This window comes from Dendrobates tinctorius, unplaced genomic scaffold, assembly GCF_039654945.1.
Source record: "Dendrobates tinctorius isolate UK_male_01 unplaced genomic scaffold, ASM3965494v1 ptg000151l, whole genome shotgun sequence".
NCBI lineage: Eukaryota > Metazoa > Chordata > Amphibia > Anura > Dendrobatidae > Dendrobates > Dendrobates tinctorius.
Window position 1 is genome coordinate 18896497 of NW_027361818.1, and position 12809 is coordinate 18909305.

The window sequence follows — 12809 nt, forward strand, 5'->3', positions numbered from 1 at the left end:
CATGAAAAAGAGCTCTCTCACATGTGAAACCTCAGGGCATAACTGTCCTTACTGCCCAGTCTGGGCCCCCCTCTTGTGCTTCTGCTTACCAGGCCCCAGAGTATCGTGCGCCAGCACAGGGAAGCTTCTGGAGCTAGCCCCATGTCCTTAAAAAAATTGAATGGTACTGCAGCTCCAAGGAAGTTCCTCTGCCTCTTCTGTGATGTGCTGATGATGGCACGTACACGATGATATCATCGCTTATGCATCGGCATGTACGCATGCCACTCGCCAGGATACCAGTCCAGAAGTGGAGATCATATAAGAGGTATGAAAACTTTTCCTTACTAAAATGAATTAAATAGGCTTGGGGGACATTAAATGATGATGAATTGAGGATGGGGACGGGGAAATTGAATGCTTAATTGATTTTGGAGGGTGAGGAGAGCAAATATTGACTTGAGGGTGGAGAGGGCAAATAATGGTGAAGGTGTGGTACAGCAAATGATAACGTATTTATGGTGGGGGAAGAGAAAATATGATCAATTGAGACTAGGGGATGAGGGAAAACAAATGATGAATTGAGAGTCTGAGGAGAACAAACGATGATGAAATAAGGATGGGGGTCAACAAATGATGATAAATTGAGTATGGGGAGAGCAATTACAGGTGCTATTTAATTTATATATTTAATGGGTGAGGAAAATGGTTATTGTTTGTGAGGACACAATGGTGGATTACAATTGGTATTTGAATTGGAGGGTTTCATAATAACTAATTATATATTAATGGTGGGGGTTCTTCTGTATTCAGTTATGTAGTGTACAAGTTGGAGAAAAAGTGGGGACTGTGCTCTGAAAGCAGTGCTCTAGATAACAGTGTTATTTTATGCAGAGATGAGTCCTGGCTGGAAGACGTGATGGAGGTCTGCACTGGATGAAGAAGAAAAATGAAGATGAAGAACTTCAAATAGAGACATCACCAGTAAGTCATTGGGCTACCGGTACACTAACACTACACACTGTATACATAGTTCCTGTGTATAATGTAACTGGTGATCCCTGTATTACTTGTACCTTATATGATACAATACGATACAATACAATTTATTGATCCCGAGGGAAATTATAGTATCACAGCAGCGTTACAACAGCATTACAAACAAAACATTACAAACAGCATTAATACATTACATTACAAACAGCATTACATAGAGTAATTACTAGACGCAGATCCAGCACATGACTAACCACAATACGTAACAAACAAAGGTACACAAGTCTCTGATCTTTTACATTAGTGTGCCGGCCCTAGGTCATAGCCATCTTTCACCCTTAGTGAATTGTTAGACATCCCCATAGCAGTAGGCACAAACGATTTCCTGAATTTCTCCTTCTTGCACTTTAGTAGGATTAGACGGCTGCTGAATGTGCTCTTCTGATTCAAGAAGAGCCCGTATAGTGGGTGTGTATTATTGATCTTTATAGCCCTGCAATTCTTTTGAATCCTATCTTCCACTACCTCCTCAAAAGAGTCAAGATGGAGGCCAACAGTCGCGCTTGCCTTCTTGATAAGCTTGTTGCGCTTATTGGCGTCAGCTACTCGCACACTACTGCCCCAGCAAATTATAGCAAAAAAGATGGTGCTTGCTACAACGGACTGGTAGAACATTTCCAGCATTTTACTGCACACATTGAATGACCTGAGCTTCCGCAGAAAGTACAGTCTGCTCATTCCCTACTTGTGAATCTTATCTGTATGACACCTCCAATCAAGTTTGCTGTCAAGGTGAATCCCCAAATATTTGTAGGTCTCAACCATCTCCACCTCCTGGCCAGTAATAGTGATTGGTAAGTAGTCATCTTTTTTACTTCTATAACTCACCACCATCTCCTTGCTTTGTACATTTCTTGTATTCCCTGTAACAACAGTGTCTTGTATAAGAGATGGGGCTAGGGCTTTGTGTGATGCTGGGTGAGGGGTTCAAGCAGAGTTAAAGACTTGTGCTCACTGCTGACTTGCAGCCCAGAGCTATGTCTGCAAGGAGAGTGGTGTCAGCAGCAGCATGCACAGGAGCACTGTGAGATCTAACGAATTTAGTCCCACCCACCAACAGAAAGCTATGGCCGCCCACCCATGAATTTCCAGAACCCTCCAGATCTCAGGGAGGTGACATCCCAAGAAGTCAGGAGATTCTCACCCAGGCATCATGTGACCAGAAGAGCAGCTCATTTTACAGAAAGATATGTAAAAGAAAGGTATTTATAAAAGAGCTTATCAATGGCAGTTCATTCACTTGAAAGGGGCTTGTAAAGTAGTGGTCAGCCCCTTTAGGGAAGTGATCCTGATACACAGGTAGCTAGCCAGCAACTGAATTAAAGAAGTGCCAGAAAGATCTGGTAACAGCAGGAGAACTGGGGTCCTTGTGTATGAGGAAGAAGTAGTAGACTGGAGAGTTCAGCTTCTGGGGTACAGAGGTGGAGGTCAGAAGGTGATAGGCATGGGTTATTGTGGACCCTGAGATTGCACAGTGTAATAACGCTACTGAGACTGATGTGTAGGCCTGACCTGGAACCATTGGTGAAAAAATACTGGGCTTGCCAGGGTACATAAGAGTGAGCTCAGAAAGAAGCTCATTGGAGATTGAGGGCCGTTCTGAGGCATGATGTGTGACTGCTCTTCACAATATATGTGCCGCCACCCACAATCACAAAGCGTGAACCTCTGTATAGTGCAGAATATGTAAAAGTCAAGTGTGATTCCTGCTTCCTATTGTATATATGTTGTATCAATTCCTTCAGTAAATAAGTTTATTTTTGTATTCTGGGGAGACTCCTTCATATGGGGTTACTGCATCCTGGTTTGCTATATCACCTAGAAACATTGAACATTGAAAACCCTTAAAGTATAACTTTTATTAAATTACATGTAAAATACAAAATAAAAGAAAAACACTCCCAAAAATATTAAAAAGAGAGGTGTTTCTAATGATGGGGATGACCAGGATCAAATAGCTCCAAAGTCGGGGTAGGATAAAAATAAATGAGACTAGATGTCCCCCAAGAGCCCTACTCTGTACCTACCTGAGCCCGGAGGATGGCACCCTAGATATGCAAAAAGGCCCCCCCTGAGCTCAACGATGAATGGCCCTGTATACCCCAGTACACACGTACACTAAAAGATATATTAAAGTGCAGCACAAGTAGTGTAGACACTCAATCCACCATATTAAGTGGCCCTTTAAGTCAATATCCAGCTCTTTACGAGTTTACAGATATGACAAGGGAAATACCAAGGCCAGGTATCCACTTAATATGGTGGTAATGGTGGTTTCCGAAAGGAGCCACTCCTTGGCTGGGTCCTTCCCTGGAGGAATATCTGGCTAGTCCCGTGTTTGAGACTCTTAAATGAGGCTCCATGGACTTTATTTGCATATTCGTATTTCCCAGGGAGCAATGCACCTAGGATTTCACTGTGATTGAGCGCCATTGCCGGCTGCCGCAGTGTTTTCTTTGACTGGTCTCCCTGAGGTCAGTGATTGTTTCGTGATGTTGGTCTACTAGGCATAGCTCCCACCTAGCCAGAATCCTACTCCACACTGATTAGGGGCAACACCCCGAAACAGCTGTCTGTGGATGGATGCTTGGCCTTGGTATTTCCCTTGTCATATCTGTAAACTCGTAAAGAGCTGGATATTGACTTAAAGGGCCACTTAATATGGTGGTAATGGTGGTTTCTGAAAGGAGCCACTCTTTGGCTGGGTCCTTCCCTGGAGGAAGATCTGGCTAGTCCCGTGTTTGAGACTCTTAAATGAGGCTCCACGGACTTTATTTGCATATTAGAGGGTAGCATGCACAGATCGAACAGATCTCCTCTCTCCCTGCAGCAGTTACACCATCATTAGCATCAACATGGCCACATCTTCTATTTGATGCTCTCCTCTTTCTTTGCACCCCAAAAAAGTACACAGTATTACCCAGCCTGTATACAGTGCTCAAGTGACATGCTCGAGTCCCTGCCCTGCATCTTTCACGGCTGTTACACACCCCCAAATAAACATGCTGGGATCCATGCATACCCGAGTACCCGATGCAAACTCGAGTAGCGAGTACTTGCACTCAACACTAGCCATTATATCGTCATTTTTTTCTTAAATTTTGAAAAAAAACTCAATTCTAACCCTAACACTAACCCATCCTTAACCCAACTCCAGCCGTAACCCTAACCCCACCCTAACCCCAACTGCAAAAAGTGAAAAAAGTTAAAAAAAATGTAATTTATAATTTTTACCTAATTAAAGGAGAGACAAGGGGGGATTTGATTTACTATTTTTTTCTTTTGATCACTGTGATGGGGTCTATCACAGTGACTAACCCTTTACCCCCAAGGGTGGTTTGCACATTAATTACCTGGCCAATTTTTACAATTCTGACTACCGTCCCTTTATGAGGTAATAACTCTGGAACGCTTCCATGGATCCCAGTGATTCTGACACTGTTTTAGCGTGACATATTGTAGTTCATGTTAGTGGCAAAATTTATTTCATATAACTTGCGTTTATTTGTGAAAAAAACAGAAATTTGGCAAAAATTTTGAACATTTTGCAATTTTCCAAATTTGAATTTTTATGCCCTTAAATCACAGAGATACACAAAAAAACTTAATAAGTAACATTTTCCACATGTTTACTTTACATCAGCACAATTTTGGAACCAAAATTTTTTTTTGTTAGGAAGTTATAAGGGTTAAAAGTTGACCAGCAATTTCTCCTTTTTACAACACCATTTTATTTTTAGGGACCACATCACATTTGAAGCCACTTTGAGGGGTCTATATGATAGAAAATACCAAAATTGACACATTCAATAAGTTTATTAACCCTTCAGATGCTTCACAGGAATTTTTTTGAATGTAAAAAAATTAACATTTACCTTTTTTTCACAAAAAAATTACTTTAGGTCCAATTTTTTTTATTTTACCAATTGTAACAGGAGAAATTGGACTGGAAAAGTTATTGTGCAATTTGTCCTGAGTATGCTGATACCTGATATGTGGGGGAAACCACTGTTTCGGCGCATGGCAGAGCTCAGAAGGGAAGGTTTTTACTTTTTCAGTGCAAAATTGGCTGGAATTCAGATCGGACGCCATGTCACGTTTGGAGAGACCCTGATGTGCATAAACAGTGGAAAACCCCCACAAATGACACCATTTTGGAAACTAGTCCCCCTAAAGAACTTATCTAGATGTGTGGTGAGAACTTTGAACCCCCAAGGACTTCACAGAAGTCTATAACGTATTGCCGTAAAGTTAAAATATATTTTTTCCACAAAAATGATCTTTTCACCCCTGATTTTTATTTTTCCAAGAGTAACAGAACCCAAAAAGTTATTGTGCAATTTGTCCTGAGTATGCTGATACCCAACATGTGGGGGTAAACCACTATTTGGGTGCATGGCAGAGCTCGGAGGGGAAGCAGCACCATTTGACTTTTTGGGCTGGAATTGGGATCGGAGGTCATGACGAGTTTGGAAAACCCCTGATGTAGCTAAACAGCAGAAACAAGTTGTTGTCCAATTTGTCCTGAGTAGGCTGATACCTCATATGTGGGAGAAAACTACTGTATGGGCCACACGTCGGGGCTTGGAAGCCAAATAGTGATGTTTTGGAATGCAGACTTTGATGGAATGGTCTGCGGATGTCATGTCGCGTTTGGAGAGCCTCTGATGTGCCTAAACTGTTGAAACCCCCCACAAGTAACCATTTTGGAATCTAGACCCCTCATGGAACTTATCTAGATGGTGGTGAGCACTTTGAACCCTCAAGTGCTTCACAGAAGTTTATAACGTAGAGCCATAAAAATAAAAATCATATTTTTTTTCCACAAAAATGATATTTTTGCCCCCCGATTTTTTATTTTCCCAAGGGTAGCAGAATAAATTGGACCCTCAAAGTTGTTGTGCAATTTGTCCTGAGTAGGCTGATACCCCATATGGAGGGATAAACCAATGTTTGGGCACATGGCAGAGCTTGGAAGTGAAGGAGCACCGTTTGACTTTTTCAACGCAGAATTGGCTGGAATTGAGTTCATACACCATGTTGCGTTTGGAGAGCACCTGATGTGCCTAAACAGTGGAAACCCCCCAATTCTAACTCCAACCCTAACCCCAACACACCCCTAACCCTAATCTCAGCCCTAACCCTAGCCCTAACCCTAGCCCCAACCCTAGCCCTAACTTTAATCCTAGCCCTAGGCCTAACCCTAACCCTAATGGGAAAATGGAAATAAATACATTTTATTTAATTTTATTATTTTACCCTAACTAAGGGGGTGATAAAGGGGGGGTTTGATTTACTATTTTTGTGGGTTTTTATGTTTGGCAGCTGTCATATGCTAAAATACGCTTTTTATTGTAAAAATAGTTTTTGCATCACCACATATTGAGAGCTATAATTTAGTGAGGTCTTATTTTTTGTGAGACGAGTTGCCGTTTTTATTGGTACCATTTTTGGACACGTGAAATTTTTTGATCGCTTTTTTATTCTGACTTTTGGGACGCAGAATGAACAAAAACCAGTATTTCATGAATTTCTTTTGGGGGGTGCATTTACACTGTTCTATGTGTGGTAAAATTGATAAAGTGGTTTTATTCTTCGGGTCAGTACGGTTACAGCGATACCTCATTTATGATTTTTTTTATGTTTTGACGCTTTTATGCAATGAAAACAATTTTATGTAAAAAATAATTATTTTTGCATCGCTTTATTCTGCGAGCTATAACTTTTTTATTTTTTCACTGATGACCCTGTGTGGCAGCTCGTTTTTTGCGGGACAAGATGCCGTTTTCAGCGGTACCATGTTTATTTATATCCATCTTTTTGATCGCGCATTATTGCACTTTTTGTTCAGCGATATGATGATAAAGCATTGCTTTTTGCTTTGCTTTTTTATTTTAATTTTTAAAGGGTTCACTAAAGGGGTTAACTAGTGGGACAGTTTTATAGGGCGGGTCATTACAGACTTAGCGATACTAAATATGTGTACTTTTATTGTTTACAAACTTTACATACTGTTCATAGATAAGGGTCAGCTTCTTACTTTTCCAGTTCTGGGCTGTACTAAGTACTCCACTGAGGGGAAGCAACAGGGACTAAAGTGAGAAGTGGTGGGAACTCTAGTGAATCAGATGGGTGGAAATCGATATTTCTATAAAGTAATCTTTATTTTACCAAATAGGCAAACTAGAGAATTGGGACAATGCAATTAAGATCTGGACACGGGCTCTGAATCCAAGAGCTTTGTGATGCCTCTTACACTGGTCATTTCTAAACTCAACAGCATTTCGTGATTATACCGTATATTCTATTCATTACCTTCTATTATAACAATTCAAAGCAGAAATGAGAGTTATATAGAAGTATAAAATGTACTTACATTCAGTAGAGGTTGAGCCTCCGAGAAAAACTCTTTCTTATGTGTAAAAGAACTCAGTGGTCATAGGATCTGTCTGATCCCAGCATGAATAGGAGTTTGGTCACAGAGTTGTTCTGAAGCCAGTCCTTTGTTATTTTAGCTGTGCGCTTAGGGTCATTTTTTGTTGGAAGGTGAACCTTCGGCCAAGTCTGAGGTCCAGAGAACTCTGGATGAGGTTTTCATCCAGGATATCTCTGTACTTGGCTGCATTCATTTTTCCTTCAATAGCAACCAGTTGTCCTCTCCCTGAAGCTGAAAAACACCCCCCATAGCATGATGCTGCCACCCCCATGTTCCACTGTTAGGATTGTATTGGGCAAGTGATGAGCAGTGCCTGGTTTTCTCCACAAATACCGCTTATAATTATCACCAAACAGTTGTATCTCTGTCTTATCAGACCAGAGTATCTTATTTCTCATAGACTGGGAGTCTGTCATGTGTTTATTAGCACTCTATGTGGGCTTTCATATGTCTGGCACTAAGGAGAGGCTTCCGTCAGGCCACTCTGTCATGACTGTTGGAGGGCTGCAGTGATAGTTGATGCTGTGGAACTTTCTCCCATCTTCCCATTGCATCTGTAGAGCTCAGCCACAGTGATCTTGGGGTTCTTCTTTACCTCTCTCACCAAGGCTCTTCTCCCACGTTTGCTCAATTTGACTGGATGGGCAGGTCTAGGCAGACTTCTGGTGGTCCCAAACTTCTTCCATTTAAGGATTATGGAGGCCACTGTGCTTTTAAATTTCTTGAGTACTGCAGAAATTATTTTGTAACCTTGGACTGATCTGTGCCTTGCCACAAATCTGTCTCTGAGCTCCTTGGCCAGTTCCTTTGACCTCATGATTCTTATTTGGTCTGACATGTGTGGCACCCCAGGAGTTCGGTTGCCACAGTGGCATTGCCTACCTCACGAGGGTGATGTCATGCCGGGAAGAAAGGAGAGGTCCCCTTACCAGGTAACACCAGCATCCAACACTTTTCCTGACTTTAGACAAGAAGTGGGAGCTCTAACACCTGGATTCAACAGAGCTTCCCTATAAGTTCTGGCCTGGAGGCGGGGTAAGGGAGTCTGAGAGTGAGAGAGAGAGAAGTGAGGGAGGAAGAGGGAAGTAGAAGAGAACCTGGGGAGTGGAGCTGTAACCAAGCTCACCCCAGAGCTGAGCGCTAGATACCGGACGCCGGAGTCCGTGGCTGTGCGGGTACAGAAGTCCCAGCAGCTAAATTCGGAGGGCAGGTGACTACAGGCCTCTTGGCCCCATCAAAATCCTGTCAGCACAGCAGCACCCCAGAGCCCGCAGCCACCACGACAGAGCGACACCTCCCATAGGCTCAAGCTGCCTGCCATATGGGCAAGGACTTAAGTACAGGAAGGAACAGAGGCCCAAGCATAACTTTAGGCAGCAAGGATCTCAGAGGACAGCGCAATAGGAAGACTTCCAAACCCATCTGTCTTAGTGGACCCTAAATTTCTTCCACGGTGCCCAGATCTCCTTTACCATCTATCATCAGTGCTCCGGTCTGCACCTCAAATCATCAAGTAAAGGTAAAGGAAACCACAACCGCTGAGTTTTGAGTCATTCCTCACTCCCTCAGTCCTGTACCCCAACATCCATGATCCTTTATAAGAAAAGTACAGGTAGCCCTGGGGCCCCACTCTACCCTTGGGGAGAAGAAAGAACTGCGTCACCATCGGCACCAGTGGACTTCTTAAGCAGCGACAGCCATCCATTGTCGAACACCACAGGTGGCATCACATTAAATCCCCTATAAACTTTCCCCTTCAGCATTTTATTGCACGCCCAAGGCTTCAGACCGGGTCCCTGCTGCCGTGACAACCCCCTGGAGAACTGTCTGACCCGGACCGAGTACCCCACTGCCCTGGTGGACGTCGCACATGCACTGCGAGCTGTGAGGTTTTATATAGACAGGTGTGTGCCTTTATAAATCAAGTCCCATCAGTTTATTTAAACACAGCTGGACTCCAAAGAAGGAGTAGAACCATCTCAAGGAGGATCACAAGGAAATGGACAGCATGTGACTTACATATGAGTGTCTGAGCAAAGGGTCTGAATACTTATAACCATGTGATATTTCAGTTTTTCTTTTTTAATAAATTTGCAAACATTTCTACATTTCTGTATTTTTCAGTCAAGATGGGGTGCAGAGTGTACATTATTGAGAAAAAAATGAACTTTTTTGCATTTACCAAATGGCTGCAATGAAACAAAGAGTGGAAAATTTAAACGGGTCTGAATAATTTCCATACCCACTGTATACATTCCTTCTACTGTAGTTTTACCAGGACCAAAAAAAGCACACTGTCTCACCTTACATCTTCACAGCCTATATTGTCACCACACTCATCAGCAAGAGATGAGCGAACTTGTTCATAAAACGTTAATCAATCTCAAATTCGGAACAAACGTAGCTCACTCGGATTCATTTTCGGATTCCCAAGAACTTTCTCTCAAAGTCATCAAAAATCGGGTACAGCTAGGTAAATAATCACGTTTCCACTAACGCTTTTTGTTAGGTCTTTGGCCAGGATAGTGATGCTGTATGATGAGTGGGGGGGCATGTTTTATGAGGGGAGGGGATAGGTAGAAGTCAGAGAGTGGCGGAGTGTTTTTTATTAACTAACTTAATTTGTTCAGATTCCGGCAGCTAATCAAGGAGCAGAAACCATCCACAATGGACAGGCACAAGGGCTTCTATCTTTGGCTGCCAAAGTCACATGTTCTTCCTCATATGAAATATGCAAATTGCTTCTGCACGGCGATTAAGCCTCCTTACCTTGACAAGCCAGCGCTGGTATGTCACTCTCCAGTAGGAGAAACCTTACCCTTAGTCCTCATATGAAAAGCAGACATGTTGCCTTGCTGGTGCCATTACCTAAGTTTAAAATCAAAGAGATGCTGCTCCTGCTGCTAGTTGTCATATAGTTAGATAAAATCTTGTTCTGTGTGAAATTAACCTTCCAGCTAATAGTATTGTGCAGGCAAGAGTGCACATTTCCTAATCCAAATCATTTGCACTAATATTTTATTGCATTCAGGACTCAGGAGGTTACATCTACTAATCAAAATAATTTGGGCTAATATGGTTGTGCCGGCACGAGGCCACAATTCCTAATCAAAATCATCTTGGCTAATATTGTTGCAGTCAGGACTCAGGAGGTCACATTTACTAATCAAAATCGTTTTGGGCCAATATTGATGTGCATGAACGATGCCGCATTTCCTAATGAAAAATTATCTGGGCTAATATTGGTGTGCAGGCACAACGCCACTTTTCCTAATCAAAATTGTCTTGGCTGATAATGTGGTGCAGGTACAAAGACACATTTTCTAATCAAAACCATTTGGGCTAACAGTGGTGTTTGGGCACCAAGCCACATTTTCTAATCAAAATCTTTTGGGCTAATATTGATGTGCAGACATCAGGCCACATTTCCTAATCAAAATCATCTGGGCTAATATTGTGGTGCAGACACCAGGCCACATTTCCTAATCAAAATAGTTTGGCAAATAATGGGATGCAGGCACCAGGTCACATTTCCTAATCCAAATTATTTGGGATTGGACTCATTTCATAATCCAAATTGTTTGGCCTAATACTCTGGTGGAGACACCATACTTCATTTCTTGATCCAAATCATTGGTGCTAATACTATGGTGTAGGCAACGGGCCTCATTTCATAAACAAAATTATTTTTCCTAATACTCTGGTGCAGGCAACAGGCCTCATTTCATAATCCAAATGGTTTGGGCAAATACTCTGGTGCCAGTACCAGGCCATATTTCATAATCAATATCATTTGTGCTAATTGGGTGGTCCCACCACCAGTCCACCATTCTGCATCTTTTGTGCTAATTGTGTTGTCCAGCTTCCAGTCCACATTGCGGCATATAAATCTTTTGGGATAATTCTGTGGTCCAGACACACTATCTCAGCCAATAAATACTGATTATTATTTTAGTCACAGGTGACTGACAAGTCTGGGCCTAGAGTTGTGAAACAGCTGGTTAAAAGAGCGGAAGGGTACATCCAACATGAGTGGATGAAAGCAAGGGTGTGGTGGAAGGGGGAATATGCTTGGTTGTTTAGGTGTACGTAGGGCAGTTGGTAATGTTACTGAAAGTTCTACTGAACAAACACTCTTCCTATCCAAAGACAACTTTCAACGTCTGTTACTGGATGGGCTACTCAACTCCCTTTCTATGGCAGCCGCACATCAGTACGCCTTGTAGATGAGGGACAGAAAGCGCATGTTCTTCTGTGGATGGCAAGCAAAGCATGAAGTGGCCTCTCCTCTTCCTCCATCTTAGCATCATACACAGTATCAGTCCTCAGAGATGGCACCACAAATACCCTTGCTTCTTTCTGTGTTACAACTCTCCAACCGCCCAATCTTTATCCTCCTTTACCCCTCAGCTTCTTTCTTTCAAAGCAGCCTTCTTAGTAGCTATTACTACAGCAAGATGTGTAGGGGAACTTCAGGCTTTGTCTGTAACAGAACCATATTTAATTATCAGAGATGATTGTTTAGTTCTCCATCTTGATCCATCCTTTTTGCCCAAGGTTGTGTCTGATTTTCACTGTTCACAGGACATCGTGCTCCCCTCCTTTTGCCAGAATCCAACAAATGCAAGGAAGGAGGAATTTCATACACTTGATGTTTGACATATGATATTGTGCTACCTGGAACAAATCAAATCGTGGAAAATTGGCCAGAATCTGTTTGCTCATCCATCAGGTGGAAATAGGGGTAAGAAAGTTATGAAGAGTACCATTGCAAATTGGATCAAAAGAGCTATCTCTGAATCATATTTATCCCAGAACACGACATCCCCCGCTAACACATTGCTGTCATTTCTTGGTTTAAGGTAGTTGATACAGCAAGCTGGAGGGTGGGCTTCTGCTCCATGAGGAATATATGTGGGGGAATTATATATAGAAGTGTATATACACAAAACATGCACAATTCACATCTCTTTATAATGATGTACATTTAGGGGCACTTCTCTCCTACAGCCAGTGAATAGGAGCAAGGAAGGGAAAAATTTAATGGAGGAGCCACCTAAGCTGATGAGGAAAAGGTGATATAGAAAAGGGAACTAAATATTTAATTGAAAATATAAATAGATGAATAAAAGTTAAAGTGTTGAAAAGACAAGTGCAGGAGAAATGGGATTAGAACCCAGGATGAACCTATGAATAAGAACCAGAAGGAGGCCTTTAAACAGATGAGCACCAAAAAAAGATGATCTAAACACACATAAACAAAACAAAAAAAAAAATCTACAAGTACATATAAAAATAAAAAATGTGAATGGTTGAAAAAGGACAGAAAGTATTGAAA

General features: G+C 42.0%; 1 protein-coding gene across 2 annotated transcripts in view; it reads right to left on the reverse strand.

Annotated features, from left to right (window-relative positions):
* Positions 1-7630, reverse strand: part of LOC141050264 (sulfotransferase 2B1-like) — a 163683-nt gene extending 156053 nt beyond the window's left edge. Inside the window, exon 1 of one of the 2 annotated variants that reach the window (XM_073547147.1) lies at positions 7412-7630. The gene's annotated coding sequence lies outside the window, so the exon portion shown is untranslated. The remainder of the gene's footprint in view (positions 1-7411) is intronic. The other variant, XM_073547145.1, reaches the window with a different exon arrangement.
* Between the last annotated feature and the right edge of the window lie 5179 nt (positions 7631-12809).